This window comes from Triturus cristatus, chromosome 2_1 (assembly GCF_964204655.1).
Source record: "Triturus cristatus chromosome 2_1, aTriCri1.1, whole genome shotgun sequence".
Classification (NCBI taxonomy): Eukaryota; Metazoa; Chordata; class Amphibia; order Caudata; family Salamandridae; genus Triturus; species Triturus cristatus.
The window spans coordinates 1139478939-1139498119 of NC_140581.1; positions in this window are offsets into that span (position 1 = coordinate 1139478939).

Here is a 19181-nt window from a genome sequence, read left to right on the forward strand (position 1 = left end):
GAGCAGCGAGGGTTTTTGGTGAATGACATTCCAGTGAATACAATCCAAGCCTTGCAGAGGAGCAGTCGTTATGACTGGCAGGGCTGTGTTCCATCTTCTTTTCTTTCTTTGTTTTTTGCACGTGTTTTTCTGCCTCTTCTTTTGGGGTCTAGAAGATGGAGTGCCAGAAACATCTTGTCGGAGCAAGAGCGGGAACCGCTGCCCTAGGACTACAGATGTGCTGAGGGAGCCATGGAAAGCAGTGGCAGTTAAATATGGAAACCACTAAATCTGCACAACAGTTATGCCTATGTTCAGCAAGTGATTACAATTATGACAGATCCTCGAGGTGGTGTACTGAATACTACCTTCAAACACTTATGGTAATTAGATCCACAAGCAGCAATTTATTTCAGTCAGTGTAGGTTAGGCATTAGTTTAGCTATGCCAAAGGTATATTGCGGTTCCCTGATAAATGTTATACCCTGGGACCTAGTACAGCATGCACATCTGCAGAAGCAGATGTCAGTAGAGCAGGCAGGAGAATGAGTATGAGGGAATGCCATATGTGACTGCAAGCCGCCATATAACATCAGCATCCCATCAGAACTCTAATGTGCCACGTTCCAACCAAGCGAAAGTGTGTTGTAACTTTATAGTTTGCAGTTAGAGATAATTAAAATGCATCTGTTTATTTTATTTTATCACTTTAAGGAATTGACAATTTTGTATGATGAATAAACGAGATGAAGAAGTCGGAAATTAGAGAACTAAATATACTTTTACATTAGCAAGAAGCGCTGCATGTTTCTCTTGCAACCACCACACTCTTACTACTCTGCAGAGTGTAGAGTTCTGCCAGCCCAGGTACTCACCAATAACCATGCCACACAGACAGAGTAATTTTACACGTCTTTATTACACTGCGTGTATGTCAGAACTCAACATTCTAAGCTCTGCCTTCAACTCATCTCTCCAACACTTATGTCACAGGCCTACGGTGTACAGTGGGAACCCAAAAAGTTACAGAATCCTTTTTTTACAAATCACTACATCTTCCACTTTGTTAGACAAAAAGTTACAACTTTTTCAAAATAGACAAATAAGTAAATAAATAAATACACAAATAATTGCTTGAATAAATACACAGATAATCATAGATATACAGGGTTACAATTCATAAATTATGCGTTGTGGGGCCTGAATCACCCGTCCTGATAAGCAGGGCCATCTTAACAGCATTACAGGCCCCCAGGCAAAGCAGTGCACTGGGCCCTGCTACACAACCACACCGAGGAGTAGTCACCCATGGTTCAATTCTGGTCAGTGCATAGATTAGCATGGGGCCCCTGTGTTCGTGAGGACCCTGGGCAACTGCCCAGTGCGCCCATACGTTAAGACGGCACTGCCAATCGGTCACTGGAAACTGGGATCTGGCAGTCAAAGTGTCAGTGATCTGCATAGGTGAGGTGGAAATATAAGTAGACACAGAGTCATCAACAGTTTGTCGGGACCCAGTCTCTACATTGACATTGATGTTTGTTGAGTGATGTTCCACATGTCGAAAATGAGAGGAATCCCTCGTAAGAAACTTCTCTGGACGCTGGGCAATCACCATGTGCCCCTTGGTGTTAGTGATGGTAAAGGTTTCAGCCTCAAATGGAGCATCAGGCTTTCTTTTTCTGTGTTTTCTGACAAACACTCACTCTCCGCTTGTGATATCTTTTTCATGATGTCATCTGTCAGCATATATTTTCATCTTCTGTTCGCGACCAAAGTCTGTAGAATGAACATCTTCCTAATTTCTGCATCTCAGGTTGGTCCGTTGAAGCAGCTTGGTCATCATGGCTCTTCCAAACATGAGAGTTGAAGGGCTTTCCCCTGCTGTTGAGTGAGGGGTTGAATGGTAAGCTTGAAGGGAAGTGTTCAAAATAACGTTGAGTTCAAGTTTCTCCAATGCAGAATGCTGAACAGCTTTTTTTAGCGTACTTATGAAGCGTTTTATTAGATCTTTGGCCTGGGGTCAAAGAGAAGTGCTTTTGGATGTTTTATATTGAGGTGATTTGGAAAGTCTTTGAATTTTTGACTATTAAAAGATGGGCTGTTGTCAGACTTTAAGGTTGTAGGTACACACCATGTCACAAAGATGCCATCTACGTTTTGAATAACTTTTTCATGTGTACTGTATGAAAGGTCTTCTACCAATGGAAACCAGTAGTATTCATCAACAATAACTAAAAGATGATGTCTATTCTCAAGAGATCCAAAGAAATCAATAGCAATTTTCTCCCAAGCCTGATGTGGCAATTCTGACATGTTGAAAGGGTGCTGAATAACTTGAGATGAAAGACAGTTCCATATGTGACAAGCTTTGAATTCTTTTTACAGCATTTCATTGAGAGACAGAAACCATACTCGATCATTGAGATCTCTCTTAGTGGCAACAATTCCTCATTGTCTCTCATGGATAACATTGATTATTTGCTGTTGTAGACTCTCTGAAATGACAATTTGTGTACCTCACAGAATGAGGCCTTCTTGAGTCACTGAAAATTAATCTCTTACATTTTTTACCTTCATGTTTACACAGTCATTAGTGAGAGGTTGAGAGGGCTGGTTTCACGACTGATGAGCAATAATGTCTTTCAACTTAAACATGTCACTATCTTGGCTCGTGGCAGTGACAATTTGTTCTAAAGACATGGCAGTTGGAGTGCACAATTTCACAATGAAATTGATGTAAGCCTCCACTGTCTTAGATGGGGTACCAGGACATTGTAATGGCACTCTTGAAAAATAATCAGCAGGATTCTGATCTTTCCCTGGATGATGAAGAATTCTATAGTTGCATTCTTGTAACCTCAAACCCCAAAGTTCAATTCTAGGAGGCATTTTGGCTTTGGGATGTTTAATATCGTCAACAGTGATGATGATCAGTCACTGTGAAGGGCTTTCCGTACAAAACAGATGTAAATATTTGTAAGCCCAGACAAATGCCAAACTTTATTTTCAGGTTGTGAGTATGCACAATCAGTTTGTGAACGGGCCTTACTGGCGTATGCCACGATATGTCTCTGAGCATTTTCTCTCCGTTATGCTGAGCAAGGATTGCTCCTAACCCCACAGGGCTAGAGCCAACTACAACCTCTGTGTGATGTTTGGGATCAAAATAGGCAATTTCAGTGGCTCTCTCAATGGCTTGCTTGAATTTTTTGGGAATCTCTTCTCACATTCATGTGACCAACAAAAAGACACATTCTTTTTCGTTAGTTCTTATAACGGTGCACTGACCATAGCAAAGTCTTGTATGTATCCAGAGCAGTAACTGGCCATTCCAAGACATTATCTTAACAGAAAATGTCTTGAGGGGGATTTGTAGTAGACAACTCTTGTACTTTAGCTGGATCAGGTGTCATACTCTCATCAGAAAAGACATGGCCAAACAATTTCAAGCTTTGCGTGTGGAATTCACATTTGTCTGCATTCAGAGCTAAGCCTGCATCGTTCAGTAAATGACATACTTGCATGAGAGCTTTGTCATGCTCTTTCGGTGTAACTCCAAAAATCAATTTGTCATCACTATAGTTAAATTCATTTACTACAAGCTGTATGATAAATCATATGACTGTCTTGGAAAAGTTCTGCAGCATAGGATATACCAAAACTCAAGTGTTTGTCGCCAAAAAAAACCCAATATGCATAGAAAAGGTTGTAATGTCCCTGGAATTTTTCTTGAAGTTCCAATTGGTGATATCCTTTATTTAAGTTGAGTGGGGAGAAGAACTTTGCACCATTCCATTGAGTTATCATATCAGCAATGTGTGGGCTGGGATGTTTCTCTCGCTCAATTGCCTTGTTGGCCTGATGCATGCCAACGCATATGCGCATTGCTCTTGTACTATCTGATTTAGGCACTATTACAATGGGAGAAACGTGAAAACGTGAAAAGTGTTCAATGATGTCATAAACAGCTTTATGTGAAACAGAACTCTTCTGTGTCATTTAGCAACAGGACGAACAACCTCATTTATGAGTAGGTATACTTTCATTGTTTTGAGTTTTTCTAACCCATGAGATAATGAGGAAAATTGCTGCACAATTTTATGATGAGCATTCATCACTGAGATTAGTCCCATATAAGAAGCAGTGTTAAAAGTCAGCAAACAGGCACGCAAAGCTTTTACTTGAGATACATGAATAGGCGCTTGCAAGTCAGTTTTCTTATGTTTCATCTTGGCTAAAAATTAACCCTGACTCTTCAAGGGCACTGAGGCAGCCCATGTATATACTTTAGTCTTTGACTCTATAAGCTGTGGTAACTGAGAACATTCTTTATACTTCTCCTCAGGCATGATATTTATTGAAGCACCGATGTCAATTATGAATGGTATCGAACATCCATTTATCTATAGAATGATCTTTGGACAATGTTTGAATGTTTTTGGTGCTTTTTCATGGTGATTTTTCTTCATCTTGAGTTTTTCTTCACATTCGACTAGTCCCACATGTGTGTGTCTTTTTGAAGTAACAATCGACATTGCAAAGTTGTCATTGTCACTTTCACTACAAACTAATAAGTTGATTTAGACAATGATTGACTTCGTTTGGTGTCGATTTTCCTCAGTTGGGTTGACCACTTAGACTTGTGGGAGTGTATCGAACATTGCTGAGGTAGTGTTTGCTTGTCCATTTTGTCTTCAGGCTGTGAAGCACTCACTTTTCTCGTCGCGTTGCAAGTCATCATGAAATTGTTTGCTTTACCACATCCGATGCATATCTGTCCAATGGCTGTACATTTACCTTCGTGTAGAAATGACAGTCCAAATCTGTAACACGTTTTCTTTTTCTATGGAGACATCACCTTTTGTCTCTTGGCCTTATACCTTGGCTTAGTTTTCATGCTCATGAGTGAGGCAGGTAGCTTCCTTATAATTAAATTTGTTGAATTTGCAGTGTTTCACCAGAACATCCAATCTCTCAACAAACTTATTGATGGTTTCACCTGGCCTCTGGCAATTTTGAATGAATATGTATCTTTCATAATCCACATTTGTCACTGAATTAAATTTGACAGTCAAGGCTGTTTTGATGTGATCGTACGTCACTTCACCTTCTTGTGGTATCATTTTCATGACTTCTTTCATTCCTTCAACAGCCATGTTTCTCAGATACTTTCTGATTTTTTTCTGATCTTTTTTAGGTCTCGCTTACACAGCGCGCATGCGCTGCTTAGGAAAAAAACCTTTTGGAATCGATTCACTTTTCGCCCGTGCACGCGTTGCATTGCTTTCTATGGCAACGCGTGCACGTTTGGCGATTCCCTTGCGGGAGCGAGCTTTCACATCAGATGTTTGTAATTAACTTGCAAACACATGGTGCCCCTGGCTCGCTCCCGCAAGGGAAACGCTTTTTTGATTCTCGGTCGCACTCCCCTCAACCCTCCCACTTTGTAAACCTGAGGCACTGGGAGCCAGCAGGGCTCGCAGGGCCATCTGTCTTGTGTCAAGTTTCCTAGCCGCTTGCTGCTTTAATTAAAAGGCGCGTGTAATTTCCTGAAGGACTCGCGCATTCCACTGCCGCTTTTCTGTGCCCGACCACGCTGGTTACTGCTTAAACTGCATTAAGCTTATACTAGCTTAATATCGCACTGCCTTCCAGAGCACTGGACATATGTGTTATTGCTATTATCCATTTAAATAGCACTGCATTTGTCGAGCCGAGAAGGATGAATAGCAGATTTACCCCTACCAAGATGTGAATTTTTCAACAGCAAGTCACACAGGGTGTCCGCAGCATGCATTCCACTTATTAATGGCTGCAAAACATTGTTGCTGCTGCACACTGTAACGTTGTAACTTAATATCGGAATGAAGATCATTTCTTTAAAGTGCATTCTACATTTAATGGCCTTCCATGATTTTCATTCCATTATTTGCCATTTGAAAAGCCCCCACCGTATTCAAGTTATGACAAGAGCAAAACGAGGTACCTTAGAGGACATGAATTTCTTTAGCAAATGGTCTACACAGAATATCCCCATCTCGACACAGAGGCCTCTGGGGTGGCAGTGTGCGCGTAATGTTAGATTATATTATTGGAAACATATTTTTTGTAGTCTTTGTGGGGCCCATCAGTAAGCCAGGGTACTCGGACCCGAAATGCGTTTGAACTTGTTATTGAGTTATATGCAGTTTCGACATCAGGAGTAAGGACTTGTGTGCTCCCATTTCTCTGGGTGAGAGCAGACTTCCTGCTACAGGGACAACCCTGCCCATTAAACAACCGACCCCCTTCAAGCCCGTAGAGCCGCCTCCCACTCCTTTGCTTCTTCTTCTACCCTGGTCAGCCAGGGGTCTGTACCTTTTTCATGCCGAGCTCCCCTTGGATAAAATAATTGTCCAGCTCCCATTCCGAAAATGCAGATTTTTTTTTTTTGGGTCAAAGCCTTGTAACCCTTGATATCCCTTCATGCCCCACAGTGTTACCGTCCCTATTGTAAGGCAGAATGTTTTGCCCCTTTCTAACCTCCAGTGTGGGTGCTTCCTCCACAGTTTGTTGACCAATGTTAAGAAGCAGTGCCCAGTCCCTGCTCCCCAATGCAACATTTAAATCCGTGTGACCTAGAAGTGATAACGGCGATAAATTATTCGGCGTACTGGATCAGTGGGGGTAGCCTGGGTCAGCTGCCTGACCCCCCGGCCCTGCAAATTCGAATTGATGCTGCGTGGGTCATAGAGACTACCAGAAGCCACTGCAGGCCTCTCCTCCCCTCCCCCACACTCGGGCGAACAAATGGGCCTATAAAGTCTTCACTGCCATTTCTATTAGCCCAGCCAGCATCAAAATAACTGCACGCGCATTAAACATGCATGTGTATTGCTTTCTGATTCTCGAGAACACCTCCACGGGATGCCTTTAGCTTCCTTTTGTGTGTCGGTGATTGTTTTTGGGCATAGCCAATAAGTCTCGCCTTGGGCACCTTATAAGTGTTTAGCCATGCAAAAGTTGATTGTGTTGCACCAAGGATATTGTGCTGCATAAATAAATACTTATAAGGTCCCAAAAGCGAGACCTATTGGCTATGCCAATGTTGTGTTTGTTTTTTAGCAGTATTAAATGCAGTTGGCTCTTTTAAGAATGCAGCAGCCGTATATACATTGGTGGACAGTAGTGGTCTCTCTGGCGCTTCAGTTTCTCTTGGGTCTTGCGATGTGCTGATTTTAGGGTCTTTACTTGATGGCGGTCTGTGGAGTTGTTTTGAGCCTCTCTGCAGCAGCTTTGGTGGTGGGCTGCTTGGCCTCGGGGACAGCTCAACAAGCACAAATCCTCTAACTCTACTTCCAGGGCCTCTCTGCAGCATTTTGTGACACGATGATTCATTAATGGTGTCGATAAATCTTTTTACACTACAAGTCCATGAATGCAGATAACACATTGGTCGGGTTTGTGCTTAAATGTTTCCTCATAAACACCTGTTTAATCCCTGCTTCCTAGGACATGAATTTCAATTAGATGTGTACTGAAATGCTGGAGTGCCCTGCTTTCGTAACCTAGCGTATTGCCTTAATGTACGTAATAGCATAGTACCGTATATTTGCAGCCATTTCACTCAGTTCCTGGCCACCAACACGTAGACTTTCATTGTCAGTTTCTTTAAGCATTTTATAAAGGCTGACATTGCGCTGAGACTCCACCAGTGCCAGCGTTGATTCTGTGCTTTGACTGTGGCACATATGGCATGCACGAGCAGTTTGCTGGAACAAGGCAAACTCTCTGGAAAAGCGCTTTCAGTGTATGGGCTTCCTATCCCCTATCTTGTAGTCAGTTATAGCGTCCTGCCAGCCCAGGTACTCGCCAATAACCATCCCACACACGGAGAGTAATTTTACACATCTTTATTCCGCTGCGTGTAAGTCATAACTCAACATTCTAAGCCTCACTTCAACTCATCTCTCCAGCGCTTACATCACAGGCCTACGGTGTACAGCAGGAACCAAAAGAGTTTCAGTGATCTTTTATTTACAAGACACTACACAGCGCACTTGATAAATTTAGTTTATTTCATAGTAAAATATTCTTTTTATTTTTTTATTTCAACATGTTTTATTACATTTTTTTTAAACAGGAGCACATTAATAGTTCCTTAACAGGGTTTGCATCGCTACATCAACTTGCTTTTTGCTTATATAATTCTGTGCATTCCCTCCCTGTCTTAATAATCCAGAAGGAAAGGAAAATAGAAATGAGCTTGAGAGCTAAAATTGCAGGCGATAACATTTTATTACATTAAATTCAATAAAATTGAAGGTAAAAAAAAGATGACTTCTCCAACTACAATAATTGAACTTAAATTTCAGCAAAATACAATCATAGAAAGGCCAGGCCCAATGGAAGCTTTCAAAATGAGCTGACAATCAAGGTACACAAGAAATAGCATAATATTTGAGGAACTGCATTAGAAACCTCAACATGTCCCCAACACTTTACCACCACAAGGAGATGAACAGGATTGAAATGGCCTGTACAGCAAATCTGAAGGGCTGGTTTCACTTATCAGTATATGGGTTATTTTGAGTCTGCTTGTGGGCCTGTTTTATTATCCAGTGGGCCAATTCTTACTGTTGGTTTCTCTGATATGACCACAAATGTCACCTGTAACAATCACAAATGAATGCAGTCTCCACTACCTTGTAAAACACGTATGCAAGTTTGTCTTTACAAGTTTAAAACTACCCTTATTTTGAAATGTGGACCATGTTTTTAGTCATCTGATTCACTAATCGTGGGATGGGGATGTACAACCATTGTCCACTATTGGGACACAGTGGTTCGCATCATTAACTCTGCTACAGGGGACAATATAGCTAGGTCTCAGCCATCCTGTATCTTGGGCCTGTTTCCTACCACTAAAGCCAATATGGTCATATCAAGATTTGCTGACTTGTCCCTGGTCCTAGCAGGGCTCCAGATAACTTTCTTTTGGAAATTCCCCAAGGGACCTAAACTCCAAGGGTGGGACTGAAGCTGAGAGTTAGCCAAATGGGTTATGTGTGAAAGAGCGATAAAAGATGAAGTGCAGAAAGGGTTGCAAAATCCTAACCACAGGCAGGCAAGAAACTTGATCCTTCAGCACTTTCACCACATAGATGACGCAGGATTATTGCTCCCACTCTCAGATGATGATTCTACTCGGGAGGACTAGATTGGTGCACCCACGGTTGCAAAGATATATGCACAAGGCCACTGACACAGGCTCTGCTGTAATCAGGCATCGCAGCACAATCTAGGAGGCATTCGGCCTCCTCTGTGGGAACCTGATGATGAAGCAGGCCACCAACTAGGTGGCAGCGCTACACCACACCAGGTGGTTTGGGAATACACACGGTAAAGTTTTATGTTTTAGCCTGTTTTAAAAATTTTTATCTGTGTGTTACATGGTACATTTTAAACTTACCGCAGCATTTTTGCACTGATAAACTTCCTGCTCACTCGAGTTAACCTCAGGGCACCTACACTCACGCACTTCCACTGCGGCGACCCGGTTTAAGGCTCCCGGGGACATCAGCTGCTGCACAGCAGGGCTGGTTGGTGGGGTGGGCGGAGGGAATTGCTCATTAGCCAGACTGGAGCGGACGTGCAGGCAAATAGAGACGTGCTAAACCACACAAGGTGGTTTAGGACTACGCACAGTGAAGTTTTATGTTTTAGCCTGTTTTAAAATTGAATCTGTGTTACATGGTACATTTTAAACTTACCGCAGCATTTTTGCACTGATAGATAGCCTTCCTGCTCACTCGAGGTAACCTCATGGCACCTACACTCAAGCACTTCCGCCGCGGCGATGCGGTCTAGTGCTGACGGGGACATCCGCTGCTGCACAGCAGGGCTGATTGGTGGGGTGGGCGGAGGAAATTGCTCATTAGCCGGGCTGGAGCGGTCGCACCCAGCAGACGCACTGCTGGTGCGCCAAAGGCAAGCCCGTCTGCGCCCGTCCATGTCCAACCGGGGCCAGGGGCTAGGACCCCTGTTTAATTTCAGACATTCTCAACAGAGGAGCTGCGGACATTAGCGCATTCGGATCACCCACTGAACAAACAGTTGGAAGACACATTGAGGTCTGAGGATATACTTCGGAAACAAGGAGGAGGATGGAGTACGGCCACACAGCTGCTTCTCCCTAAAGACGCAGGTCCAGGCAACCCACAGGGACTAAGGGTAGTGGTTTGAATACCCGATCCCTGCAGAAACACAGCCTAGAGATCTTCTCGCTACTCCAGGAGGACACCATGGACATCCTAGCGGCAACAGAAGCTTGGCTAGAAGAAACCTCAGCCCCAGATGTTGTAGCAGCCCTTTCCTTGGAATATGGTGTCCTATGGCATAATAGGCAGGGAAAGAAAAGAGGAGGGGGTGTAGCAATGTTCTACAACAAACGGTTAGCAGTAGAGAAGCTAGTTGCAGAGAGCCTTGACGGCGCAGAAATTTTAGGGGCAAAACGTTTCTCCAAATCCTCATGCCTAGCACTACTGGTGGTGTTCCATCCCCCTAGATCGCCGTCCTGGTTCAATGAGCTATTCACGGGACTGTCAGTGATCTACGCTCACGGTACCAACGACTCCTGGTAGTGGGGGACTTTAACTACCACTGGGTCCAGGCACCTAGAGAGTTACATGCCAGCCAGCTGGAGGATGCCATGACCACAATGGGGCTACAACAGCTTGTAGATTCCCTTACCTATGACAAGGGACATACCCTCGACCTTATCTGGACCACCCAGCCACTAGGCTAGCATGACAGACATCAGACCTTTCGCTTGGTCAGGCCATTGTCTGATCAGGTGCTGGGTCCCTCTGGCCAGTCGACCGGTGCAACCACCCCGGAATGGAGAGTGGTGCGAGGGTGGAATAAAATTGAGGCAGGCAGCCTGGTGGATACTCTGCGCAGAATCTCCCCTAAGAGACACCTGACGGGAAACCTTGATCAGGAAAGTGAGTCCCTCACTTGCAGGCTGAGAGAGGCCATAGAAAAAGTGGCACCTGCTCGGAGGCAAAGAGCCAGGAACAAGGGTAAAGGGGCTTCCTGGTTCAATGAGGACCTGAGGGAAAGGAAACAAATTCTACGCCAACATGAGAGGCAATGGTGGGGATGTGGCTGCGCGCGCAATGGAGTCAGACGTGCTCAGTTAGAGCTCCGTCACTGCCTCCCCTTTTCCCCCACTACGAATATCCATCACAGCGGACTTTTAGTGCTGAAGACCGGCTCTTCCAAACCCCTTCACTGACCTGGTGCCAAGCAGCGATGTCTGTGGTCGTCGCGGAAGCCGAGGCTCGCTGTTGGAGCTGGAAATCGATTGAGGGACCGAACAGAGGAGCAGAAAGCCAGAGAAGGTCTCTATGCGAAACCGGGGACCCGCCACTCCTGGTAGGCCATATCACGTGACAAGGACTGGCACGCCTTGATCCGGGACTCCCGCTGGCTGCTGTGGAGTCTGTGAGGGGGCAGGAGAGAACTGGAGCCACAACGGTACTACCGCAGTCACAGGCACAGCTGGAGATCTGCATGAGAACTATAATTTATAACAAGTGCAAGATCCATAGCGGCCATCGAGAAGTCAGGTGACGGGCATTAATTAACAGTGCCTCGATCGGGATACACGCGGTAGGCGTGAATTGCTAGCAACAGACGAGTCCCCGCGGATTACAGGGAGCCGTAGTGGGAGATTCGGCAGCCACGGCCTAGCTAATCATTGAAGTAGGCAACAGATGAATATGGGAGGAAAGCAACCTGTGGCCTGGTGGTGAACTTTCAGAAAAAAAGTGAGTTTAAGCCCCAGAAACGCACAAGACCGACGCTGGAGGCTGGGCGACCGCGCAGTTGTGACTGAGCTACGCTAGATATGACGCAGCAACCGGCGCCCAGCTGAATTTATCACGTAAGTGAAGGAAGAACGCCACAGGTGAGGATAACCATGTAGCCTGAGACCCGGGGGTGCCATCTTAACCATTTCTGGACTATAGACCCTGTGCCTGGTACTTGACGTCCAGATAACCCGGTACAGGCCAGGTGCTTTGCAGAAACCCCTGTATATCCTGGAGTTGGGGGGCCATGCATACTTTGAACCCTGAGGGCGCAGGATTGCACGCCAACACACATTATAGTGCGCAGGCTGGCCTCCCTCTCCTCCCTCCCCTCTCTATTATTTGGAACTAGCGGGACTGAGTGGAGGTCCTCCCGGCTCACCCTGCATTTCTGGACTGTTCTGGATGCAGCCAAATATCTCAGCTTGACCCTATGTCGCGTGGAGTTAGACCACAGACAGGTGCTGGGGAGCTGACCCAGCCCCCCCTGACCTGCACCCAGTCTGACAAAATGCCTGGAGAAGAAACATCCAGCCGGACGTCCAACAAATTGGATGCTGTGTTCGCAGCGGTGGAAAAGTTAATTAAAAATATGAATCAGACCCGCAATTCACTAGAAAGCAAGATAGACAAGGTGGCCATTGATTTGAATCTCCTTCATGTGGACCATCGCAAACTTACAGATAGAACATCCGCAGTGGAAACCACCATCACGGAGATTTCTCCACAGATATCATCGGCTGAAAAGCACATTAAGGATCTTGCTACCCGGGTGGAGTTCCTAGAAAGAAGAACCAAGGACGCCAAAGGAAGATCGAGGCTCAATAAAGTGTGAGTGGTGGGACTGCAGGAGGGCACGGAGGGCAAAGACGCAGTAACTTATGCTGAATCCTGGCTTCTCAACCTGCTCCCTGAGGGGACACTCTCCCGTCATTTTAGTCATAGAACGAACGCACAGTGTGCCAGCCAGACCTCCCCCTCAGGGGTCCAATCCTAGGCCGCATCTTGATACATCAGCTGAATTACAGGGACAGAGACGTCAGTCTCCAAGAGACCAGGAAATTACAGGACGTACATGTAGACAACCACAAAATTATGTTTTTCCCTGACTTCACGATGCTGGTACAGAGGCAGAGATACTCGTTCATGGCAGTGAAGAAGAGGCTCCGGCAACAAGATCTTAAATATTCCCTGTTGTTCCCAGCCCTCCTGAGGGTGGTAGCAAGTGGCAAAACTCACTTCTTCAACAATCTGGAGGCAGCGGGGGACTGGCTGGATGCGTGAGGCTCTGCGAGAGACACTGCTTCACCAATGGGAGCAAATGGAATGAACACGGAAGGCTCACCTGGACACCGCAGGAAGGGGAAAAGTCGCAAAACAAATCAAGCACCTCAAAACCTTGGCCCTAACCCAGAGCAGATGTTGCAGGATCAACGCAATTCCCTTCAGGCAGCAGTGGAAATTGGAGGGACACAAGGAGAAACGTCTTCTGTATCCAGCTTACAGGGACAAGACAGCGAGGATGAACTATCAGACGAAGTCCCATATTCACAGGGATCTGATGAACTGCCAGCAGTCACTCCTCAAACTGCAGATGACATTGCTTAATATATGGTGTAGAATCCTAGATAAGCGCCATCTGGACTACATTGCTGCCTACGCAAGTATAATACGTCTATATAGCTGATACGCGCAAGGCTGAGCTGTCGTAAAGTATATACATGCTTGCATAATATATTTTTTTGGGGGTGGGGAGAGGCAGAGCTAGTGAATGATTGGGCTTGTGCCATATGTTATATGATTTCCCCTAAAGCACTGGTTAATGTAGTCCGCTATCAGATCCTGTTTCCTACTTTTTAACTTGGGGGAGGGGGAGCCGCGGTGGTACAACACATTTTGTATTATATATACACTGCGCTTGCAAGGAAACCCGCCTTGTCTTTGACGGAATGTAATTTTCATTTTCTGTTTCGACGACTGCATGTTGCATCTTCACCCTTTTAGAATTGTCAGTTTTAGTTTATAGTGGTTTTGCCATTGGTCACGTCCTGGGTTGGTGCATACTGAGCAATAGATACACAGTCATCACACAACAACTCTCTCCTCAGATAAGAGTTATGCGAATTAATGAAGTAATTAGGTCATGTATGCCATATATTCTGTTCCATGACACAATACCATGGCACCGATCACAATATGAACATGGAATGTGAGAGGAATCCACAGCCCATCCCGTAGATACCTCATCTACTCATATCTTAAATGGCATCATGTGCAGATCGCCCTTCTACAAGAGGCGCACCTGCCAGGGTCTGAAGTAAAGCAATTGCAAAGAAGGTGGAGAGGACAGTTACATGCCACGGGTTACTCAGCATACGCTAGTGGAGTTTTAATTTGGATTAAACCAGGCACACCATTTCACGTAGAGGGTTCACTCATTGACATAGAAGGTTGTTATATTATAGAAAGGGGAAAATTAGATGGTCAACCTGTAGTCATTGCTTCCATATACGCACTGAACACTGATCAGGCTACATTTTTAGAGGAACTGTCGATCAAACTGTCCAATTGGCATAGGATCCCGATGATAATGAGGGGGGATTACAACAGTGTGCTCGATGTCCCCCTTGATTGTTCCTTTCCTTCTTTCCCTGGGGCGCCCACACATACTTCCATGAAGGCCCTAAATACCTGGGTCACACAATGGCACTTAACAGATGTTTGGAGGCACAGAAACCCACATGATAGGGTGTACTCATTCTACTCCGGGGCACACAGATTACATGTCCGCCTTGACCAAATAATGGTGTCCAATGACCTTTTAACAGCCATAGACAATCCACAATATCTTGGAAGAGCCCACTCGGACCTTAACCTGCACACGTTGCAGTTACAGTGGATCTAGAGTGGATCCGTAGTATGCCACCAATTCCGAGGTGTCTCCTACAGCTAGACATGCTATTAGACGCGGCATTCCAAGAGTCATTGGAGACAGCAGCTGTACAATACTTTGAGGACAATACAAACACAGCGTTGTCGCCTTTAATAGAATGGGATGCCTTTAAGGTAGTTACTAGAGGACACTACCTCGGCACACAGTCTGGCATGCGTAAACAGTTGGAGACAGACCTCACGGTAGTAGTAAAGAAACTGGTGTCCCTCGAAAGAGAGGTGGTAGAGGGATCATACAAAAAGTTAACTTGCAGCAGGTAGGAACATGCACGCTTGCAAGAAAGTTTCTGTTGCCTTAATTATGCAGCGCATTCAGCGAGCACACACCACCATGGCGACAAGGCTGGCAGGCTTTTAGCCTGGTTGAACCGACAAGATGATGTTATATCGCCCGTGACTTCTCTCCGGTGGATGCAGGGTGATAGAGTTTATTCACAGCAAGGCATACATCGGGAGTTCATAACACATTATACTACATTATATAAGTCCCATAGCCAAGTCTCTAGAACTGACATTTGCGAATACCTAGTAGAGATTTCCCTGCCACAGGTCACGCCCGAGCAACAACTTGAGCTCAAAGACCCCATTTTACTGGAGGAAATCAGGGCAAGCATACGCGCACTGGCAAAAGGCAAAACTCCGGGCCCGGATGGCTTGCTGGCAGAGTTCTATAAGGCCTATGTGGAGGTGCTGGCACCCCAACTAAAGAAGGTGTATGAAACTGCAATTGAGGACTCGACCCTCTATGACACGCAGAATGAAGCGTTGCTGATCTCTCCCTAAGCCCGGTAGGGACTCAGAAGTGCTGGTCTCATACAAACCACTGGCGCTGCTTATTTATGACTACATGGTACTAGCATCTATAATAGCTGCACGCCTGGCCCCGCTGGTGTGGAACCTAATGCACACGGACCAGAACGGGTTTGTAACCACTAGAAGTACAGCGCTTAATAAACGAAGCCTTTTCAGGGTGCAACATTACGCTGCGGATATTTGGCCCCGCTCTGGCTGCTTAGTTTCGGACCTTTGGACTCCTTAGAGAGGCCATACCTCTTTGAGGTGCTGCGAGGATACGGGTTAGACGACACGTTTTTACAAATGGTGCAGTTACTATACAAACTCCCCACTGTTAGAGTTTGGACGGGCCGTCTCATATCAGACAGCATCCGGGTAAATAGGGGTACCAGACAAGGTTGCCCCCTATCCCCGCTCCTGTTCTCTCTTGCCATGGAGCCGTTAGCAACACAACTCCGCAGGGAGGGGGTGGAGTGAGGCATCCATCTGGGAGACAGTTTACATACTGTTTCACTGTATGCTAACGATTTTCTACTGTACCTAAGGGACCTACATGATATCCCTGCTACCATACTGGACACACTTCAGGAGTTTGAGAAAGTGTCAGGTCTCCGGGTGAATTAGGCAAAATGAGGCCTGTATCCATTCCGTGATGAAACGGTCAAAATAAAGGTGCGCATGAACAACTCCTCTCTCCGATGGTACACCCCTACATTTCGGTATCTAGGCATCTTCATATATAGAGATCCCATGGATGTGCTGGAAGGAAACCTGAACAGGGCAATATCTGCTGTCAGAGCTAAGACTCAATTTTGGAAATCACTCCCTTTGAATGTGATGGGCATAATCACACTGACCAAGATGATAATACTACCAAAACTACTGTACTATTTCTCAAATCTCCCGGTCTATGTTCCGGCCAGAACCTTTTGTGACCTCGAACAACTGATCTGAGATCTCATCTGGAAAAAGGGCCGGCCCGCATCGCACTGTCGAAATTATATGCCCCCACCAGTAACGGAGGCTTAGTGGTTCCTAATATGGAGTTGTATTACTTGGCGGTGCAATAACAATGGGTGACGAGATGGTTTGCCGGTAAGGGTTTAGAAGACACAGCCACTCTGCAACCGCCTTGGTCTCAATCCCAAATATATCACTTGTTTCACCCTATTACTAGACTTATCTGGCCTTGGCACACAGCTGCTATAAGAGGAGCCTGTACCTCAAAAAAGATACAACCCTTTATGCTCTGACACTACCACTTCTGGGGACGCCTAGGGGCAAGGCGAGCACCTCTAACGGGACACTTATACACTGGCAAGAAACAGAGTTAAGCACTTTAGGCGATCTCTATGCAGAGGGTGATCTGATACCATTTGAGACTCTGGCAAATGATTATGACTTGCCCACAGGTCAATTCTTATCATATAATTCAATCAAGAGATTGCTTACCATGGCATGGGGAGACATCACTACCGAACAGGGGACAACAATGGACAGACCGAGAGTGGGACACATTTCTAGCGAACCCCACTAATGTTCCTAGAAATTCTAAGTTTAAACTAATTCAGACATATATAACACAGAGGGCATACCTCTCCCCGGACAAACTAAACCAATACTTTCACAACAACACCGCGGCGTGCCCGTGCTGTCGGCAGATAGATGTGGACCTCCTACATATGCTTTGGTTTTGTGCTTCCCTGTGTACTTATTGGCAAGAAGTTATCACAGCACTTGCGACATGCACCAATAGGACAGTCATGCACACATGGGGGGCCTGCATATTAGGTCTTTATCCTAGATCAAAGACAAATAAGGTCAAGTCGCGATTTATTGACCTAGGCTTGGTAGTCACAAAGAGGTTAATAACTAAAAGATGGAAACACACTGATCCTCCTGACATCAATAGTTGGAAAAAATCACTCCTAGTGTGGGCACAGACCAAAATCACATCACTACACAGAGGAAACAGCTGGACTACACAAATACCCTATTGCACAATATTGGGATAGCATACGTTTGGATTTAACACGCATGAATGGGGAGAGGGGAAATGGATCCTCACAAGCAGCTGATGTACGACAGGAGGTCGCGGGTTCACAACTCCTTAGTGACATGGGATCGAGTTGAGGCTGAGGGATGCCACAGGGAAATGGGCCACAGTTACAGTAAATGAATGACACTAGAGGGGAAGCATAGGCATTTATCGAGATGGATCCATTTGGTCAAGAGAGGATGATGAGGATGGTAAGGGTGTACTAGATATGAAGTATACGCATTACATGTACACTGACCCAGGCGGGCATGTAGATAATGACTTTGTTAGTTTGTTTTGAATATAAATATATATCATATTTTGCCTCATCCTTTTGATTTGACTGCACACTTGGATACGGATACTTACGTGTAAATTTGGCTGGACATACAGTGCAGACATTCGGCTCAGTAAGATATGCTTTAGCAGTGAAAATGAAATTTTATGCCATGTACAATGTAACCAATTGTCCCTCTCTACAAATATGTTCACTGTTATTCTGCAATTCTGTAAAAATTGGAAATGCAAATAAAGATATTTAAACAAAAACAAAAACATGAGACAAAATGGTGCAAATCATGTGACCCAGCGGCGCTTGTAAAATACAAAGCCATGTTAGTCACATACAAAAAAGCCATCATGATCAGGAAGGCCGAATATTATGAGGCCAGGATCATGGACGACGATAATAAGCAGAAAGAAACCTTCAGAATCTTAAAAGAACTTAGTCAAAAACAAGAGCAGAAACCCAATGCCAGTCCGGAAGACTGCAATAAGTTCTAGTCCTTCTTTCTCCTCAAAGTCAGGGACATCTTAACTGACATACACCACACACCTACCAACCAGTGCCCCCTGGCAGTGGAAACAGTGCCTTGCGCCCACGGTAAGCCTCTCTCCATCCTTCCGAGTTTGGACCGAGACTCTCTGTCCCATCTGATGGACCGTGTCAAGTCAGGTTCGCCAGCAGACCCCTGCCCGCCAAGGTTGTTCCGAATGGCCCTACCTGGGTTGGAGAGGGAGGTCCTCGATCTGATCAATCGATCATTGGAGATGGGTAGGGTTCCCTCTAGCTTCAAGTAAGCCAGGGTCACCCCCCTGCTGAAAAAAACAGGTGCAGATGCAGCCAATCTTAAGTACTATAGGCCCATCTCCCAGCTTCCCTTCCTGGCGAACGTAGTGAAACAGCATGTCCTCAAAACCCTATCACTCTTCATTGAGGAACAACAGCTACTCCAGGTGCAGCAGGCATGCTTTAGGGCCCACCACAGCACAAAGCCAGTGATGCTATCGGTGCTGGACGAACTCAGATTCACAGCCGACAGCAGGAAGCTGTGCGCCCTGGTTCTACTAGACCTGACAGCGGCGCTCAACACGGTCAATCATGACCAACTCATGTTCCGGATCTCAGAGTTGGGTATTTGCAGGCTGGCACATTAATGGATTGCGTCCTTCCTGACAGGTTGGTCACAAAGGAGTCAACTGGCTGACTGGTTGTCTAGCGTCGGGGCACTAACATGCAGAGTACCCCAGGGTTCGGCGCTGTCCCTCCTACTCTTTAA